The sequence below is a fragment of the Balaenoptera physalus genome (genome assembly GCF_965194825.1).
Source record: "Balaenoptera physalus genome assembly, chromosome: 15".
In the NCBI taxonomy this organism is placed as follows: domain Eukaryota; kingdom Metazoa; phylum Chordata; class Mammalia; order Artiodactyla; family Balaenopteridae; genus Balaenoptera; species Balaenoptera physalus.
Window position 1 is genome coordinate 22,801,565 of NC_138894.1, and position 21,809 is coordinate 22,823,373.

The 21,809-nt window shown below is 38.3% G+C and overlaps 1 protein-coding gene across 1 annotated transcript in view; it reads right to left on the reverse strand.

Annotated features, from left to right (window-relative positions):
- Positions 1–21,596, reverse strand: part of CTNNA2 (catenin alpha 2) — a 1,185,886-nt gene extending 1,164,290 nt beyond the window's left edge. Inside the window, exon 1 of the mRNA XM_082425912.1 lies at positions 21,374–21,596. The gene's annotated coding sequence lies outside the window, so the exon portion shown is untranslated. The remainder of the gene's footprint in view (positions 1–21,373) is intronic.
- Between the last annotated feature and the right edge of the window lie 213 nt (positions 21,597–21,809).

Here is a 21,809-nt window from a genome sequence, read left to right on the forward strand (position 1 = left end):
CCGCAGGAAGCTATATAAACTGATCCAACAGTTACAGCAAACAATATGGTCATAATCACTAGAGCCTTCAACTCCTATCTGCAGTCTTAGGATTTGTATGCTGATTTCTTAATAGAAAGCTATGCACACAAAGGTGTTCATTTCTAAATTGTTTGCAAATGAGAATCAGAAATAATCTAAATATTTTTAAATGCAATGAAATACATAGCCATTAATTGATAATTACAAAATGTATATAACAATAGGAAACTACTTATAAATTTTAGAAATAACCATATGCATGGTATGGTTACAATAAAATGCTGAAAATGAACATGAACAATCCTGAAAGGCAACACAGAAATGGGAACAACATATGCCACAATGGTGACACAAGGGTTACAATTTCTCCTTTTAGAAAAAGTTCCTTGGCTACAATATTATTTGTGCAACAAAAATAATTAATAGAAAGCTTTATAAATGTCTCAGATCAGTTATTTCCTCTGGTTTATTTTGCAGGATGCCAGTTTTTCCAGCAGGATTGGGCACAAGAGGGTAGACTGTTAGAGTTGTTTTGTTTTTGTTTTTTTGTTTTATTTGCCAAATGACTATAGGTATCTGGATGTGTGATATTTAAATGTAGTTCAACTGCATTTTGTTGTTTGCTTTCGGGGCTGTTTATTTGCCTGTTTACTGACAGAAACTCTCAAACACTATTAAAAAACAAAAACCAGCAAACAAAAAACATCATTTCCCAAGTTTAGTTGCCTGCAGAACTTGCTTTGAATGAAGCATTGGTCAGGACTAGTCTCCCACAGAAGACATAGTCTCTGTGCTCTTCTAGATACTCCCAAATCATTACAAACATATGGCATTATTCAGATCTTAACCAGTTTAGGGGTTACTTCTGTCACTCATAATCTATAGCATAATTACCAAATTATGTATTCTTTAATAAACTCTGGTTGATAAAATGCAAACGTTATGATCTTAGATAATTATGCAAGACTATGCAACACAATAATGCATGGGAACTCACTGAGTTTTTTCTAATTCTCAAAGAATAACTGTCAACTTTTTAGATACTGTAATGTTGATATTTCCAAATACCCTCAAATTTATACAAACTTCCAATCACTTCATGTCTTAGAAGGGTGAACATACTTAAATTCAATAAGTTTACTAAACTACTCTCATACTTACTGAACATATATTAAATTACGGACACAGACTGAAAGGGATACTTAGATGAATATAACTTATCCCCGCTTTAAAGACATTCACAGTCAACTGTGTAGGCTGTGTAGTGGGATATGTAGCCAGGGCAACAAATACAGCAATAAATCTAAGACAAGGTATAACATAGGTGGGGTACCAAAAATGGACCTAGATGTTAGGAGAGTGAGATGGAATCATTTTAAGGGCTCAGATGCAGGGTCATCAAGAAGGGAGGATGCATACTAGATGGACTTAAAGAACATGTAGAATGTCTCCTGGTAGACAGCAAAAATGAGTCTCAGGTGCCCGTGAAGGAGAAAAAGGGTATAATGGGCGAGCAATGTTGCATACATGCCAGCACACAGGGTACACATAGAGGAGCATGCAAATATAGTTTTGGAATAAGAGATTGACTTTGGAACATGGGAGCTCTGAGTGGCAGGCTAAGGTACTTAGATTTAATTTGGTAGCCACGGAAGCGCACCAAATGTTTTTCAGTAAGGAAAATTAGGACTATGAAAAACTAATCTGGTGCAGGCGTGTGTCAAGATTAGGAGATGTAACACTGGAGAACTGACACTCAGGAAAAGAGAGAGGGAGAGAGGGTGAGGGAGGGAGAGAGAGAGAGGAGATTAAATTATGTGACAGGAGGACAGTATAGAATTAAGTAGCAGCCTGGAGGTTTTTGGATGGTTCAAAAATCTATCATCAGAAACCAGCAAGAGAAAGGAGTTTAGAAAGTTCACATGTCAAGAATAATCAATGATGGTGAAAATAAATCAATTATTTAACCAGGGGAATGTGGTCAGAAAGGAAATTTTAAAAGGACTGAAGCAAATTCAATGAATCCATCTAAAATCATCTTTAAATTTGATTCTATCACAGTAGTACTTTTGCAAAATAACACAATCATAATACACATTTGGAGGAGGAAGTAAGACAAGAGAGCATTCTCTCTCAGCCGCCAAAATCACTGGGGTCAGAAAACTCCAAAAAGCTTATTTAAGCATCTGTGAAGTCACTCCCTAATCCCTAGGGCAGAATTACTCCCTAGGGATTTGAGTCCACCTCTATAATTTTATTTCCTGAGACAAAGTAGGTTGAGAGGGCAACATTTGTTGATCCATTAACCCTGTCCATTTCAAGAGAAGTGGAGCAGAAATTGGTTACTTCAGCATCCTCAAGCACACTATGATATGGTGGGAGAATTCTTGAGACTGGAGAAATCATTTACCAAATCCAGTGTATGTGACACATTTCAGGAAAGTCCTTTAGGTCTTTTCAATATCATTACTCATTTAGTTGGTTAATATTTAAAATATGTATTAATATTATTTTAGCAACTCAAATATCATTTTTAGAAATGCAGTAACACCCCCTGCATGCATACTCCTGTGTCAATACCTACACACCTTGCCTGTCTAGGACCCTAGGCTGCTATTCTTGGACACCCTGTTATCTATTATTGCAGGCATAAGGCAAACGTGCAAGGAGACGGTTTCTGTTGCCATGGAAATATCATTTAATGTCCTAATTAGTAGGTATATAAATGTAAAACCATAACATTTGCTTATTTTACAAGTTTGGCAACCGAGTCTATTCTTCATGTCTGAAGACAAATTCCTAATGTCTTCAACACTTTTTTTTAAAGTAAGAATTAAGAACTTAACCTGTCTGGCATTTTAATATTTACAAATTTATTTGGTGTACACAAGAGAAATGAGAGAATGGAACAAAAAGCATATGCAAGTCATTAATTCTTCTCCTTGAACAAACTATATGAAAATACCTGTTTACTAACAAATAAAAACAAGTCGTGGCATTAACTTTAAAAAAGGGATTTCGGGCTTCCCTGGTGGCGCAGTGGTTGAGAATCTGCCTGCCAATGCAGGGGACACGGGTTCGAGCCCTGGTCTGGGAAGATCCCACATGCCACGGAGCAACTGGGCCCGTGAGCCACAATTACTGAGCCTGCGCGTCTGGAGCCTGTGCTCCGCAACAAGAGAGGCCGCGATGGTGAGAGGCCCGCGCACCGCGATGAAGAGTGGTCCCCACTTGCCGCAACTAGAGAAAGCCCTCGCACAGAAACGAAGACTCAACACAGTCATAGATAAATAAATAAATAAATAAAAGAACGTGAATTTCTAAAAAAAAAAGGGATTTCTTTAAATCATAACTTCCCTTATGGTTAGGATTTACAAAAGGTAATGATAATTACAAAACTAGACTTCAGCAATTTATCCGTCATCCAAAGCAAGGCATAACTGACATCTTTCCACCCCTCCACCAAGTTTTGTCTAATTTGGGCTTTGCAATCAGGTAGAAATAAGAGAAATTGTGGAGATGAAGCACAAAATTTTAAAAAGTGGTAGCATTCTAAAACTCACTGCTTTCTACCTACTACCTAATCTGCCAGTGAACTCCCTACGCCCAGGCTCAAGCTGCTCCACTGAAAATGAAGCAAACTAAACTAAACTTTCCCTTTCTACTACCCCTTCCCTTGCCTTTCAGCATCCAACTCTGTCAGACAACTTTGGAAACACACAATTTTCAGTTTCCTTCTTTTTAGTCACTCCTATTTCAGATTTCTGAGCTGACCATTTTCCTGAAACTACTTTGGCAAAGAGCATCATGACATCAGCTTCTTATTGAGCAAACGGTGTGGCCTCTCTTTAGTCTTGACCCTCCCTGATCTCTGGACAGCATCTGGTGATCGCCTTTCGCCCCTGGAAACAATGCATACTTGGGAAACTCTTTCTTCTCAACCGAGAAAAAGTTGAGGAAAACCAATTAATGGTGAGCTCACCTCCACCCACTCCCACAATAAAATCACGATCCCTCTGCCTGTGCACAGAACAATGATGTGAAAACAATTTGGCAGGGGCCAGATATATGGAGACATGTTTCCTCTTTACTGATAAACTATTTCTGCTAATTATAGGGGCACTATTAGAAAAACACCTTTATTTTTGCTGGAGACACAGGCACACTGTTAACAAGAGATACAGCTTTTCCCTCCTACTGAAAGCATATTTTGCACAAACGACACATAAGAGTGACAGTTAAAACCTTACCCGTGCCAATAATCGATTAGTGAGTGTAGTGGTAAAGAATGTAACTAGAAGGAAAATTCTGCCAGTTTAAATATCAAAAATCAGGATGCAGAGAAACCAAATCTAACACCACAGGCAGCCTTCTAAGCAGACCACGCGTTGGTCATGGGGTCATCATTTGGCTGCTGATCTAGCCACGTCTCACTGCCTCTTGTCATCATCAGCTGAGCTAAGGGGGCCCCTAAGACCAGGCTGCATGACTTCTGAAATCCTAAAGCTTTGGCCACAGAAGAGCCTCCCAGCTGACTGTGCCATCTTTTACCCTCCTTCCTCCCACTGGCTCTCAAAACCCAGAGACCTCATGGGTGGAAGCAATGAACAAATGCAAGATTTTATTTTACAATCTGCCTTTCTTTGCCTCTGTATGTTCTGGGTAAAAATCTAAACCAAGTGTTCAAAGTGAGAGTAACAGTTCTCTCTCTGCCATGTTTTGTTTTGTTTTGTTTTCCCTTTGCTGATTTCCTTGACTTCAATGGTAAATACCCTGACATATTTTCTCACTTTCTCATTAAATGTTTTTTATTCTTTGTTTTTCTCTTAAGTGATTGGTGTTCTTGGGAAATCAGGATCCCATATTTCTTATAGCACTTCAGACAACCTCTGGGATACTTCATCTACTTCCATGGTTTTAACTGCCACCTTCATCTTTGCTCCAAAATTTCTAATTTGAATAACAAACAACTCAGAAGTCCAGACCTTATTCATAAATGTCTACTGAAAACTTGTGTCTTTAAGCTCTTCAAATTTAACATCACCCAAACCAAACATCAGCTTACTCCCAAACTATCTTTTACACCAGGAGGACAAATGATAAAAATCAGAGTTACCCTTGTCTTTGCCTTTGTCCTCTGTCTCTCACATCTAGATGGTTCCCAAGTCCTCTGAGTCCTATGTAATCAGTGCTATTTTCTCCATCCTTCCCGCCACCTCATACACCAGTCCTCCTCTAAGCACCATGGCAACTGTATTATTTGTTGGTCCCTAAATTTATAATCCTACTTTCATGCTTTCTCCTTAGCCTGGAATGCTATTTCCTGATTTTTCTTTATGAGAAATTTCTACATGTTTTTCAAGTTCGCATTCAAATGTGAATCTTCTAGACCTTTTTCTACTTTTGTTTGACCTTAAATACCCTTTCATTATTGCTATCTAGAACTCTTGTCTATACCTCTACTCTCTATCATATTCTTTAGTTATTTGTTTAAGGTCTGCCTTTCCTACTATACCATCAGATGTCCTAAGAGTAGAAACCATGTCTCACACATCGTGGTATTCTAAATAGGGTATCTTATCTAAGAAAGACAAGTTAAAAATTTTTTCAGCTAGATGTGAGTACAATAGTTAAATATCATTTTTAAAGTAAAATATTCCTTTTCATGATAACAAGAACACAATAAAAGTCTACTCTATAATGTGTATTACCTTTCAGTTCATCTCTTGTGAAAAATATATGATTTAAAATTATGATGAGTAATTTCTACTTTCCAAATGGAGAAAAATAAAACCACAAATAATTCTTTGACTTGCTAGCCTTATGTTTTTTTATTGAGATATAATTCACATGCCATAATGTTTGCCATTTTAAAGTGTACAATTCAGTGATTTTTTTTTTTTTTTACTACATGCACAACCAGTAGGTGTGACCATCACCACTACGTAATTCCAGAACTTTCATCACCCCAAAAGGAAAACTCATACCCGTTAGTATTCACTCACCACTCCTCCTCTCCCCAACCCTGGTAACCACTATCCTATTTTCTGTTTATATAGATTTGTCTATTCTGGACATTTTATTTAAATGGAATCATACAATATGTGATGTTTTGGTCCTGGCTTCTTTCAGTTAACATAATGTTTTCAAGGTTATTCATGTTTTCACATGTATTAGTACTTATTCCTATTTATGACTGAATATTACCCCAATGTATGGATATACCACATTGTTTGCCCATTCTTCAACTGATGGCCATCACTTTGTTCCACTTTTTGGCTATAACAAATAACACTGCTATGAATGTTGGTGTACAGGGCTTTGTGTGGATTGATGTTTTCATTTCTCTTGGGTATATTCCTAGGAGTAGAATTGTTGGGTCATAGGCAACTCTGTTTTTGAGGAAATACCAAACTGTTTCCCAAGGAGGCTGTGCCATTTTACAGTTCCACCAGCAATTTATGAGGATTCCAATTTCTCCACATCCTCACCAACATTTGATAAGTCCCTCTTTTTTATTAGAACCAGCCTAGTGGGTATTTATAGCTATCTCATTGTGTTTTAGATTTGCATTTACCTAATAATTAATGATGCTGAGCACCTTTTCATGTGCTTATTTGCCATTTGTGTATATTCTTTGGAGAAATATCTATTCGAATCCTCCTCCCAAGAAAAACTAGGAATTTGCCTTTTTATTATTAAATTGTAATAATTCTTTATATATTTTAGATACTACACTGTCATCAGATATATGATTGTAAACATTTTCTCCCATTCTGTGGGCTCTCTTTTTACTTTCTTGATGGTGCCTTTTGATACACAAAAGTTTTTTATTTTGATGAAGTCCAATTTATCTGATTTTTCTCTTTTGTGTCATATCTAAGAATCCATTGCTTGATCCAAGGTCATCAAGATTTACACCAACTTTTCTTCTGAGAGTTTTATAAGTAGCTCTTACATTTAGGTCTATGATGCATTTTAAGTTACTTTTTCTGTATGAGGTGAGATTGGGTCCAAATTCATCCTTTTGCTTGTAAATATTCGGTTGTCACAGAACCATTTGTTGAAAAGACTACTTTTCTTCCAATTGCACTGTCTTGTCACCCTTGTTGAAAACTAAGTTGGCTATGAAAGTATGAGGTTTTTTTTCCTGCTTTTTTTTTTTTAATTAATTAATTTATTTATTTATGGCTGTGTTGGGTCTTCGTTTCTGTGCAAGGGCTTTCTCTAGTTGCGGCAAGTGGGGGCCACTCTTCATCGCGGTGCACGGGCCTCTCATTATCGCAGCCTCTCTTGTTGCTGAGCACAGGCTCCAGACGCGAAAGGTCAGTAATTGTGGCTCACGGGCCTAGCTGCTCCGCGGCATGTGGGATCTTCCCAGACCAGGGCTCGAACCCGTGTCCCCTGCATTGGCAGGCAGACTCTCAACCACTGCGCCACCAGGGAAGCCCAAAGTATGGGTTTTTTATAGCTGCTTAATTCTATTCCATGGATCTACACGTCTATGCTTACACCAGCACCACTCAGTCTTGATTATTGTATAATAGTTTTATAGTAAGTTTTGAAACTGAGAAGTGTGAATCCTCAAATTCTTTGTTTTTTTTAAGTCTTTACTGAATTTGTCACAATCTTTTCTTCTGTTTTTATGTTTGCATTTTTTGGCCGTGAGGCATGTGGGATCTTAGCTCCCCGACCAGGGATCGAACCCACACCCCCTGCATTGGAAGGCGAAGTCTTAACCACTGGACCACCAGGGAAGTCCCCTGAATCCTCAAATTTTGTTCTTCTTTTTAAAAAACATTTTTGGCTATTCTTGTTTCGTATGAATTTTAGGATTGTTTGTCAACTTCAGAAAAAAGGCAGCTGGGATTTTGATAGCAATAGCATTGACTCCGTATATTAATTGGGGAAATACCACCTTAACAATATTAAGTCTTCCCATCTGTGAACATGGATGTCTCCATTTATCTAGGTCTGCTTCAATTGCTTTTAATATTGGGGGGGAATTTTCAGCATACAAGTGTTTGATATTTTTATAGTACTAGATATTTGCAGTTTCTTGAATGAAAGGCAAAATAGTAACAGTTCGAGTTGCTTCATATTTATAATAAGAAGAGAAATGAAATCTGTTCAAAGTTAACACTCTAATAAAACTTTTAATGATATCACATATAATTTTGATATGAAATATTTTAAATACTCAAAAAGCAGTATTTTTGTATATTAACTTGTTTTAATTAAGAACAATTCTGCAACTGTAAGTTAGGACAAGCAAAAATAAAATGTAATATATCTGGATTTAAGAGATCAGCTATTCATAACAGCAATGGCAACAAAATTCTTTCCACAGGCAGCCAGGCATCAAGAAAATTTCCTCACATAAACAGATCTATCTCAAATTATTCAAGCAAGCTGGAACAGAAAACAGGTATATGCTGCTCATTGATATCTTTACTCAAACTTTGATATCAAGCACATTGTAACTTACACTTATTTGTATAATTCTTTAGGAAAAACAGAACTATTATAAAGTTAACCACATTTCTGAGAACTAGATTTAGTGATTTGGCATTAACACAAATATCTTACAATTCTATGAATCATTACTTGCCACTTGCTACTAATTTCACATCCATATTCAATATTCTACAGAGAAAAACCACAGTTTTCAATATTAAATTTATATCATCTATTTACAGTATCTTAGTGTGGATCATAGGATTTTAAGGTGATGGGTTTATTAACGATAAATCAATACTGATATGTATGCATAAGGCTTAGACCAGATGAATAATTACAATTCAAGGCAATTTGCCCATATTCTCAATTTGCAGAATCAGTGAAGCGTTTCCATTCAAAATAATAATTTTTCATGATAAAAGAAGATCATGAAAATAAAACCAAAGTTAAGCTTCCCCTCAGGTTTGAAAAAAGAAGATCTAGTGCCAAAAAATTAAATTCTAGGCAGGAACTGGAGACTTCCAAAGCTTCTTAGTGGTGCTGAACTGGCCACTGTCTTAGTATTTATGCATTTCTAAAAAAACAGTGCTGCCTGTAGGATGGAGATGGTATGTAACACAACAGTTTCAATAGGAAAGGGATGACAAAATAATATTTAAGGTATCAAATAGCCAAATAATAAAGTCATTAAGATAAATTTTTAAAGTTTATTGATATCATGAGCATTATCATAAGCATGTTATCACTGTCATCAGAACACTGCTCAATCAACTCAGTCCAAGATCTAGAGAAGACAAAGCCCATGCCTTTGAAGGGTTACACACAAAAATGTTCATAAAGGCCTAGAAAAGCACTAAGTGAATATTTGGAAGTGAGTACATGAATCTGTGTACACAACACATGTAGAGAAAGGCTCAAAACATACTGATATTGGTATAAATATAATAATATACTTGGGTTACTATGGAAGAAACAAATATTGAGAATAATTTTAAAAACAAAAAGGTGTGTTTAGACTACCGTATAATGTATTTCACATAGGAAGAATGACTCATTCATACTAAATCTAACAGAAGAAAAAATATTTTATTTAAAATTAGAAAAAAACTAACAGAAAAAATGAGTATTATATTATTATTTTCATATACATACTATTTGAACCATGAATTGTTATCATACCATATAAAGAGGTCATACAAACTGGTAAGAAAAACACAAGATAAAGAACAAAATTTTTGAATAAAGTATTTCAACAAGGTGACTGGGTTTAAATCCAAATATAAAAATCAAAAGGAATAATTTCTACATCAGCAATACCCTTTTAAGAAATGTAAAAGAAAAGTAAACCTTTTCCCAACAGCAATAGAAACTACAAACAAGATGGTAATAAACTCAAGGGACTTCCCTGGTGGTCCAGTGGTTAAGACTCCGTGCTCCCAATGCAGGGCGCACGGGTTCCATCCCTGGTCAGGGAACTAGATTCCGCATGTCACAACTAAGAGCCCGCATGCCGCAATGAAGATCTTGCGTGTTGCAACTAAGACCTGGCACAGCCAAATAAATAAATATTTTTTTAAAAAGATGGTAATAAACTCAAGATGAAAAGAGAAAGACTTTTACTAGGAAGAAAATTCATAATACTGAAGGGCACAAAAAATGGCCTTAATAAATGGAGAGACATGGCAATGGAAAGACTACGAGTTAGAAAGTTGTTATCCCTCCCTCAAATCATCTTAAATTAAATACCATACCAGTTAAAATACCAAAGGTGTTATTAATGAATTTGATAACCTCGTTATCATATCCTTCCGAAGAAATGGTACAAAAATAGATAAGGAACTTTGGAAAAAGAAAAGCCATCACTTACTGTATATCACAGCATACTCCATAATAGTTAAAACAGTATAACAACAAATTTTTTATACCCAGAGAATAAGTCCTATAAATTAAAATAAGATAAATAATCCACTAGAAAAACATGGGCAGAGATGTGAACACACTCATGACAGCAGAGGCAAAACTTGGCCATTAGGCCAAAAAATCAAATGAAAAGATAATCAACCTTTCTAGAAATCAGAGATACAACCTCTAAGACAAAGATATACCATTCTTACCTATTCAGTGGTAAACTTTTCCAAGTTTAAAATTATCATGTATTAGTAAAAGAGTAAGGACATATGCACGTTCATAGCTGCTGATGGAATATGAATTAGTACTACCATTTTGAAGAGTAATTAGGCATCAACTACTAAAATCTAAGATGCATATATCTCATGACCCAAAATTACAGTGATCAATCTACCTTTCAAAAAATATACTAATACATGTGGGCAAGAAACCAATGTAAGGATGTTCACCACAACATTGTTTGAAATAGCAAAATAGCAGGAACAAAGTAAATGTCTATGAAAAGATAAGGATTAAATAAAGCATGGTATAATCACACTATAAAATAATAGGCAGCAGTGAAAATATAATGGTGATAACTCATGTTACCAGCTAAGCTATATGTGAAATAAAAATGAGGTATACAATACCATGTTACCATTTAAGTAAATATTATATATATTTAAAATATTATATACATATATACACATTGACCATCTATATCTTTGAGGCACTCTCACAGTGCCCCCAAAGTCAACCTCAGCCCATATTTGAAGGCAGATCAATGCAAACATTTCATCTCTGTAGACAGCCAAAAACTAGAAACTTAAATTCCAATCAATGTAATATTACACAGAAATTAACATAAAGGAAGGTTTTTTTACTCTCAGTAAATGCTTAGATATGTTTAGTTTAAAAAAATAGGACATAAAATTATATCTCAGCTTTGCTTTAAAATGACCTCTACGTGACAAATTCAGATATACTCAAAGGGGAAAAAAGCTCAAAATTCGCCAAATGTTCACTGGATAGACGGACTGCAGTAATTTTTATTTTCAAGTTTCTTTTTCTGGTTGCTTTCTAGATGTTCTACAATGGGCATGTATTGTTGAAGTGTCAAAGACAAAACATGTTCTTTCTGAAACAGTGTATCTTCTGTTATTGCATTCTTGAGATACCTTTATACGGAAAATGCCAAAATATTTCTCTACTCCCAGCCTATCACCTTCACTGCAGTCCCACTTTTCAGCTGCCCACTGAGCAGTTATCAGCATCCCAGCTTCAGTTATCCTGGATGTGACTTCACCTCTCCCACTGCTGTGCTCACTGATCCCATCTTCCTGCTGGCTCAGCCCTGTCCCAGTTCCCAGACCAAGGCAGGACTGAATTTACAAGTACTAATACAAGGTCATCCCCCCCTCCATCTCTCTCCCATCCTTTGTGAGAAAATGTTTCCAATTTGGGGTCTGCCTGGACTTTTGATGCACGCCCCTGAGAAGTCAGTACCACACTGTAATACACTTTGTATCATACTCTGGTATTAAACCATTCAGATACTTTTCACCTCTACTAGACTGTCAACTCACAGGGTCAAGTACTATATCTTACTCATATATGGATCCAGGGATGTGACCCCCAAAACAGCAATTTGAATAATTCGTAAGAAAGTATCTGATGAATGACTGCAACATGTGTTTAACCAGAAAACCTGTCTGATTTGTTCAAAGACAGAATGAGTTTGGAGACAATTCAATCAGCTAGTATTTATTAAGAAACTAATGGGGGCCCAGGATTATAACAGGGAAATATTAGAAAAAGCAAAGGTATGTCTCCTCTCCTTGACACAGAATCTAAAGTGGTTGACACCTTTAAAAAAACAGAAAATAATTACTGTTTTAGCTTCTGCCTTAACAAGCAAAACATGAAAATCTTCTTGCCTGAGGTCCTGATTTCACAGATGGGCAAACTGCAATCGAGTTTGCCTGCCTGGATTCCAGACTACTGCCAGCACTGACTTTTGCCTCCTGTCCCAACTCCATGGGCCCCAGTATGCCTAGCTCTGCTTGTCACTATGTGTATGCTTGCCCACTTTGAATGATCCCAGTGGATCTAGACTCCTCCTCCCTCCACCGGTTCATGCTGTGTGCTAGGATCTAAATGTTTCCCTTCCTCTTTTCCTAGGGTACCTCTGTCACCTGTTTCTGTATGCATTCCCACAATAACAAGCTGTGACTACAATCCTAGTTTTCTGCTTCAACCTCTTTCCCACAAGACTGACAACATCATGGCAGGCCTCTAAAACTGTAACAAACACTGCTGCTTGCTGACCCAACATTCATTTCCCTTTTTCTTAACTAAACTGCCATTTAGCTCAGCCATCCCCTTCACCTCCTCCACACAGCCAGGAGCTTCAGGGAAAGAGGACTTCATCCCAGCCCCAGCAGGTGGATTCCTCATTAGTCTAAATCTATCATGTATGGTATTCCTTTTCCCCTTACTGCTGAGTGGATTGGGGATCCAGTGCTGGCCAGTGAGATCAGAGGTGAGGGAGAACTTTTGGCAAAAGTTTCCTCGTTTTTTCTGGAAGAGATACCACTGTTGCATGATGGTGTGCTCAGAACTGCAGCAGCCAAGACACCAATGCTGAGGATGAGGTCTAGACACAGAGGGATCAGAGAGAAGGGCAGAGAGGATACTGACCAACGTCTAATACCTGGAGCCACCCAACCTCTGCATTTCTTGGCACTTTTACAAATCTTTTTGAATGCTTTCCCTTTCCTCTGCTGCCAGGTTACAGATAAGGGCATATTTCTAAATAAAATACATCAGCAGCTTTGTTTTCTACTTCAAAAAAGTAACTTTAAGATGGGGATTTGTCAGGTATTTGGGCTGTTTTTAGTTTGAAGCTATTATGAGAAAAGCTGCTATTAATTTTCATGTAAATGCCTTTGTGCGTGTTTTCATTTCACCTGGGAGTGGAATTTCGGGGTTATACGTTAAGAGTATTTTTAACATTAAGAGAAAAATGTTTCCCAAAGTGTTACATTCCCACCAGCAACGTATGAGGGCTTCGCTTGCTTCACACCCTCTCCAAAGCTTGATATTGTCAGTCTTGTTAAATTTAGCCATTCTAGTGTTTGTACAGTGGTAACATATTGTGGCTTTTAAATTTCATTATTTGGGTAACTGATAGACTTAAATCACCTTTTCATGTGCTTACTGGTCACTGGTATCTCTTTTTTATGAAATATTTCTTCAGACATTCTGTTCATTTTTTTGGTTGGATTGTTTGTTTTATTGAGATGTAAGAGTTCTATATACAATTAGTCCATTTTCAGCTATATAGAGATAGAAATAAAGATACATAGATCTAGCAAGTCTTGAGTCTTTTGAAGAACAAAAGTTTTTTTTTTTTTTTAATTTTGATAAAGTCTAGTTTATGTTTTTCTTTTAACTTTATGATTAGTGCTTTTGGGGCCCTGTCCAAGACATCTTTACCTAACCCCAATTCACAAAGAGTTTCTCCTATAATTTCTTGTAGAAGTTTATATACTCTAAACCATAGACAAATCTCAAACACATTTATACTCAATGAAATAAGGAGACAAAAATGAGTACATATTCCATGATTCAATCTATATTCACTTTTGGAACAGGAAAAACTAATCTATAGAGACAGAAAGCAGATCAAGTGGAAGGGCATTTTTTAGAGCAATGGAAATATTCTACATCTCGATTGCAGTGGTGGTTACATAGGTATATTTATCAACACACAACAGTATTTAAAATGGATGTACTTTATTATATGTAAAACATACCTCAACAAATTTGATCATAAAAAATTTTAATGGGAATTTGGAGCTGGATTGGTTGAAAGACAGGTGACCACACAGTCCTATGGGATAGGATTTAGGGGATAAGACTTTGCTTGTGCCTGAGGCAAAAACATTAACCTTAGAGTATATGTAACTACTTAAATAAGTATTACCTAATTCTAAACTCATTAATGCCATATAGCGTTTCAAAGACAGTGGCATTACTCCAACAAGCCAAACATATACTGAGCTAGTCCCTATCCAGAGGTAGCAACTGACTTGTATCTCCAGCCCAGGAAGGAATTTTAAAAAGGAGAGAGAGGGAAGGATGGAGAGGTTAAGAAAGGGACAGATTTCTTAGTTCTTCCTTGGCCCAGAGACACTGTGAAGCTAAATCTGAAGTTTTCTTGGGAAAGGGAAAGCACTGAAGGTAAAGAGTTTTCTTGAGTAGCAACAATTTGTGTTTCAAAAAAAAAAGCAGGGGGAGTGACACAGTAAGAAATAAATCATTACGCCTTGAAATTTTAAGGGAAATTCACATATGGAATTATAGAATTTTATAGCTATAAGACACTATATCATCTGGTCTAAGTCACTTAAAATACAGATTAAATAAATAAGCCTTGGAGGGTTTGAGGCTTGTTTAGTCATATAATTAGTTAACTGGTTGAAAATCTGGAGGAAAAACCCAGGTGTCCTGATTCCTGATTCAGTTTTGCTATGAAATTATACTTTCTAGCCCAATGCTGTGCATGGAGCAGACATTTAAAAATGCCTGTTGAATGAATTCATGTTAGGTAATATGATTTTAAAAATACATAGAAAGCATAAGTAAACAGAGGGATAAATTTAGACGCAGACATTTTTTTCCCAGTGAATTCTGTATATACTTCTTTATGACATTTCTGCATTTTAGAGGGAAAAAGCAAGCGCATCTTGTGAAATTACTCTGGCAGATATCAGTGCCTGAAGAAAAATATTGAGCACAAGTGGTAAACCCTCAAGAATTGTGGGACACCCTTTCTTAGAAATAGTTGAGGGCAATTAGCTCTTTCTGAGGTAGTTAAGGACACAATAAGAAATAAATCTACCTCCTCACTAAAAGATGCATCAATGATGTTTAACAACTGCCTCAGGCCCTACAAATTTAAGATAAAGTTGGAAGACTGGGATTCTCACCAAACTGTTGTCTAACCACAATTAAAATCAGATGGGACTGGGGACTTCCCTAGTGGTCCAGTGGTAAAGAATCCGCCTTCCAATGCAGGGGACGCGGGTTCCATCCCTGGTCAGGGAACTAAGATCCCACATGCCGCGGGGCAACTAAGCCCACGTGCCACAACTACTGAGCTCACACGCCTCAACTAGAGCCTGCGTGCGGCAAACTACAGAGCCCACACACCCTGGAGCCTTCGCACCACAACTACAGAAGAGAAAACCCGCACCCCACAACTAGAGAGAAGCCCCCGGGCACCACAACGAAGAGCTCGCGCTCGGCAACGAAAGATCCTGAATGCCTCAACGGAGATACCGCGTGCCGCAACTAAGACCTGACGCAGCCAAAAATAAATTAAATAAATAAATAATAAATAAATCTTTAAAAAAAAATCAGATGGGGATGAACCATACCCTTTATCTTAAAGCTCAAGGCCCATAAGGTAGAAGCAAGATAGAAACAAAATGATACACGGAAAACACCAAGATTGCTCTGCAATGTACCAGTGAAACTGCAGATTTAGAAACAACTTGCTGACAGCCCCTCCCACAGGCACATTGAAGGACTAAAATGACTGATAGGGAGCTTTGGATGTCACAGGCCGACCCCATGTTACATAAGAAAACCGGCTCCCGGGTGAAGAGGCATAAAGGCCAGCTGAAACTGCTGGGCAGAGAACTCCTGAAACTTACATGAAATCTACACTTACTTTTCATCCCTCATTTCTGAGCCCTCTTGCCCTCTTGCTCCCTACTTCCAAAATAAATACTCCACTCAAAAGCTGATGGAGACACAGATCTGAGCTTTGCCTCCTGTCTCCTTGCTTGGCCACCCTGCAATAAAGCCTTTTTTCTCTGTAAAAGACCAATGCCTCAGCATTGGTCTTTCTGTTGTGCACTGGGCAACGAGCCCACTTGCTCTGGTACAGGAACATCAATTCTCTGGTCTTTTAGGGAGTCGTTGTGGTTTCTGAGTAGGCTGTGGGAGAACTGGCATGCCCCCATTAAGAGTTCATGACTTTAGCTGTGAAACATCAAGGCGTCATAAAAAAAAAAGATATTGGATTTACTGCAGGTACGTGATGAACAATATGAGCCCAATTTACACATATGAGCATATTAAAAGTGTCCTATTAATTTAACAGGCAGTTATAAATTGTTCAGCTCAATAGATGAAACAAAATTAATTAATTTTATCTCATCCTTACTCCACAGTTCCCTGTTCTCTATAAGTTAAGGTCACCACCTTAACTTACAGAGAACACAGTTGCTTCTTTTTCACTCCCTTTAATGCACACTGTCTTCACATCTGTAAGATAACAGTCTGAGTTGTATACACAGATATGGCCTTTAAATAAGAAGGAATAAAAGCCCTATAAAATTAAGCTTTATAAGGTCAGACTATCACTTTTTTATAATGTGTTACAAGTAATGATCTCAAAGAGTTGTAGAATGCGTATTTGTGGTTGAGTTAGAATTCATCTCCAAGATAAAAATTCACTTATGAGGAAAATTAAAACATTTGAAAGTAGTTTGTCAAAAATCACTGGTGCTGTAACATGAAACTGACTAGACGTGATACATTTGAAAATGTTTTATTTAGATCCGCTGCATCTTTAAAACATCAGAATGTTAAGAAAACTTCCAAAATGGAAAATAAAAATGCTACAGTCTATGGTGTTAAACTTCTAGCTTTTGGAAATATATTCACGTTTTTAGCTATATATCTTAACATAATATTCATGAGACTAATTTTGTATATATTAGAACTACAAAAAAAAATTATAAGAGTATTTTACTATTTTGGAGAAAGGAATGAAATTATGTCTATCTATTAAAAATGAATTAACATGAGCACTATAAACACTGAAACTTGTAACTTGCAGGTAAAATTTTCTGAAAATCCTTTTTTGATAGAATAATTCAAATCATTTATGCTTTTGGATACATGTTTCAGGGATATATATTTCAAAATAGTTAATAAACACCAGCCAAAAATAAAGGTGTGTCAACAGACGTAGCCAATGAGCAACTATCACCCCACACTTAGCAGATATTTAACTTGCTCAGTGTACAATCCCAGACAGACCCTCTGGTGTCATCACACCCTAGTCTCCCAGTAAACACTTGAAAGGGCATAACCCATTTGGAATCGTTAATAATCTTGAACACCAAAAAAAGAAAGAGGAAAAAGGGCCTGTGGTAACAAGCAAAAGTCAACAACGAAGTAAAAATAAAGTTCCTGGAAATACAATTACCCTTACAATTACCAGCTTTATGTATGACAAAATAAATAATCATGGTTACTATTCTCCAAGTATATATTCTGGAATATTCGTGGGTTAAGGCAAAACAAGAGAGACTTGTGATAATCATGATATTAAATCTTTATTGTCTAGAAAGCTCAACTTTCTCTCTGCCTTGAAGTTTAAAGAAAAGAGAAAGAATACTCTGGGTCCTCATTGTGACACAGACCTTGAATTCTGCGTCTTGGTGTGGGGCTTTGCGTGAGACAAAGAACTCAAACAGGTCCTCTGGGTAGCTGCACATTCTGTGATAAAATGGATCCCACAATACAACAAGTTGTCTTGTCCCAAGTGATAGTGTAATTACTCTGACTGTATGTGTTTAATACCGTTTAATACACTCCCTAGTATTCAAGTAATTAGTCTTCCCAAACACACGGTGCTTCTTCCCTCTCTGCTTTTGTTCCAGCTGTGGTACCCACCCTGCATGAAATCCTTCCCAGGAATCTCTGTCCAAGCCCCAGTGCTACTCCTGAATATAATCTTTCTCTGGCTACATAAACAACCGTCCTCTTCAGAATCCCTCTAACTACTTGCTTTTCATTTCTTTCCAGTAAATAATCATATATTGTCTTGGATTGTTTTTAAGCCATTTCTCCTAGTTATAATAATGCTTAAGACACACTGTGTTTATCCCAAGTACTGTGTTTAACACATTTAACTAACCCTTAAAGCAATCCTAAGAATCGGGGTCTACCATAATTCCCATTTTGTAAGTGAGGAGAAAGACTTAAATACTACGAAAGGGCATAACACTCTACTACTTAAGTAGAGCATGCACTAAAATTGAAAGCTCTCTCCAAAGATCTTGTTCTTTGCCACTGTGAAATATGACCTCACACAAATGCCTGTTCTCCTCAACTAGGCTGTAAGCTAAGGTTAAAGAGAGTGTCTTTGACATCTTTTGAATAGTGCATATACTTAGCTGAGGGTTGAGCAGGTTTTAAGAACTCTGAGAAAGGCACAGAGAATGTTCCAGAATATTTCCTACAAGGTCCACAAGATGTTGTACTGGGTCTTTGTCTGTACCATACATTCTTAACAGTCCAGTGAACCAAAGGCAGAAACCTCCAGAAGTTAAATTCTTCAGAGGAAGTTGGTCTTTATCTGTAAACTGAATAATGATCAGAGTAGCAGGCTGCTTTTTGAAGATGCCAGTTCTTCTTCTGTTTCATATTTTATTCATTTTAACTCAACTCTCTCTCAAAATCTTGCTGTAAACAAATGTTTTCTATTTGTTAATAACCTCATAAGTTTTGTTTTCACTAAGTAGATGAATGTTTACAAAGTAGACAAATAAACAGTATCTTTGTTTCCATAGTAAGCACAGCGTTAAAAACAGAGGCATACACCCACATCATTCTGTATAGCAAAACTGCAATCAAGAAAAAGCAGGGCTGACTGAGGGGCTGCCTCTTCCCCACACTCACAACCATGAAGCTCCACAAAGAAAGAACAGGAGAGATGCTGGAAGGGGAAAAGTCATGTGAAAGTACATTAGGATAAAACTGACTTATTGTATTCATATATAATTACTATCAAAGTCTTTCACTAGCTTCATGGCATTCCAGGGAAATCAACAACAACAACAACAGAACACCCCTACCTACAACTGTGTCCGCTATTAAGTAATGTAACCACTCAAGTCTGGACAGGGTTGATGGCAATTCTGCATTAGAATGTTGGTAACACTGACAATTCGACCAAGCTTCTGCCACATGGCTTCAGTCAGCCAAGCCATTTATGGAATTGCATTCCCATCAAGGGGAGTTGGGGCAGGGGGTAGATCCATCATTCCTAATATCACACACTTCCCAAAAACTGATGCAGATGATTAACTGTGTCAGCTTTTCATCAAATCAGCACTCAATCACTTCGGAAGGTAATTCACTTCATCTCAACTCCTACTTTACATTCCCGTAAAATGTGAAAGTGCATATTGCACTAGTGGCATATAATAACTTAAAAGAAAAAAAAAATCAGTAATTTGCTCCACAGCATAGTTTCTTACTGACAGCTTCACTGAATCCACCATTAATTTCAGTCCCTCCCCAGATACTCATTAAGCATAAAACATAGCTATTTATAAATATTAAGGGGTTTTTATATTTTTTATTTTTTTTATTTTTTAAAGAGAGTATAGATAGAACAAAATACAGGCTTCTAAATATTCCATTTCTGAGTTATACTGTTTGTTGGACCTTTCTGAAATGATGAATATACTAAAAATTCTGAGACAGGGCTGTCCCGCCATGTATGAATAAACTTTTCAGCAACAATGCTTGCCAAAAGGAACATTGCCAAATCACTATTAATATATGTAATAGAAGGCATCAGAGTGTAAGCTAAAGAAAGCAAAGTAAAATATATCATTTGGTGAAAACAAGTGGTGCAAAACCAACTGAAATTTTAAATTGTTAATGATGGTCCCAGAGCTAATTTAACTTTTCCACTGGTGTAAACACAGACAAAATCATACAGTATGTTTCCAACAGCTTCACAATTTTTGTAACATAGATGAAAAAGGGTAAGAATATCTGCTAAAGGTGTAATGCAGCTAATGCTATCAAAATGGTATATTTCTAAGCCTGTGGAGTATAACCTCATTACTCCAAACTGTCCATTGTCCTCCTTTAGAAGTTAACTCATGATGAACAAAAGTGCATCTCTTCCACTCTTCTGCTCCCTGTTTTCCCAAATCAATCTACCCTAGTGTTTTGTATGCTGACCAAAACATTCCACAAATAATGCTGTGGTGCACACACATTAAAGTTTAGAGAGTTTCTGCCTCTGAAGTATAGATAGTGACAGAACCAAGGACACAAGGGTTCAATACCAAGGCAAATATTAGGCGGGTGGTTTGAAAATATCAACCCAAAGAGGCCTAAGGGAAAAGGATACAAGCATCCACTGTCACCACCCTCCCCCTCCCCTCCCCTCTTCCTCTCTTGTTCTCTTTCTCTCTCCTCTTCCCTCCTTGTGGCTTCTCACACAGAGACAATCAAAGCCGGGAAAGCTGGATTTTAAATTAGTGAGACACACACTGGGAATATGTAATTCCCAGAAGAAAAAAGAAACTGCTACAGAGGGGAGTCGGGGGTTGTTGGCAACGTGTCTAAGTGACAACCCTCCCCACCCCCACCCTAATACAGCAAAAATCCATAGATTCCTCCTCGACCGACCCTCTTCGCCTTCCAGTTCCCAGTACTCTATCCAACTTGACCCTTAACCCAAATAACATTGAAATCCACAGGGCATCCACTGTACAAGAGTGTGTCTCTCAGTATATGTACCCAATTTTTTGGAAGCCCCTGAATCCGGACAGTTGTGCCAGGCAAGGGATCTCCCACCGGGGAAGGGGTGAAGAAAGGGGGAAAAAAGAGATGGGATCAAGAGAAAAGGGAGGCAGAGCTGCGCTCTAGGGCGAGTGGCTGCAAGGAAGACAGGGAAGAATGAAAGGGTGGGAAGGAAGTGGGGCTGGGAGAGAGGAAGAAAGGGATGAAAGAAAGGCTGGAAGGGAGAAAGGAGGGGAGAGGAGAGAGGGATGTTGGGAAGGATGAGGGCGGGAGGGTTGGGGAGCTGGGAGGGAGGGGAGGATGGAGAGGATGGGAGGGAGATAGGGAGGGAGGGAGGCAGGCAAGGATGGAGAATGCTCTGCCCGGGACTCACCTCTGTGGGTCGGTGGGAGTTTCTCGCCCTCCTCCTCTTTCTCGTCCGTTCCCAGCAACTGGAGGGGTAATCACAGAAGGGACTGGAGAGGCGGCGGCGGGGAAGAGGGCAGCAGCTGCTGCAGCCGCCTCTGGCCGAGGTGCGCTGCCTCCTGCTCCGCCCGCCAGCCCGGGTCTCCGCCTCACTCGGGGCTGGAAGCGAAGCCGCTCCCCCCTCCCCCCGCCCGCCCCTCGTCCTGCCCAAGCGCGAGCGGCAGCGGCCCAGATCGCCGCTAGGGGAAGAGGCCAGTGCGCAGGCGCGGCCGCTTGCTCTCTCGCGCGCCCTCGCGGCCCCCCGGCTCCCGCGGCTCCGCGCTCCGCGGGGCTGGAGAAGGCACGGGGTGGGGGCCACCTGCGCGCGCGGCCTTGGGAGCGCCGGCGGGGCGGGGAGGAGCTGG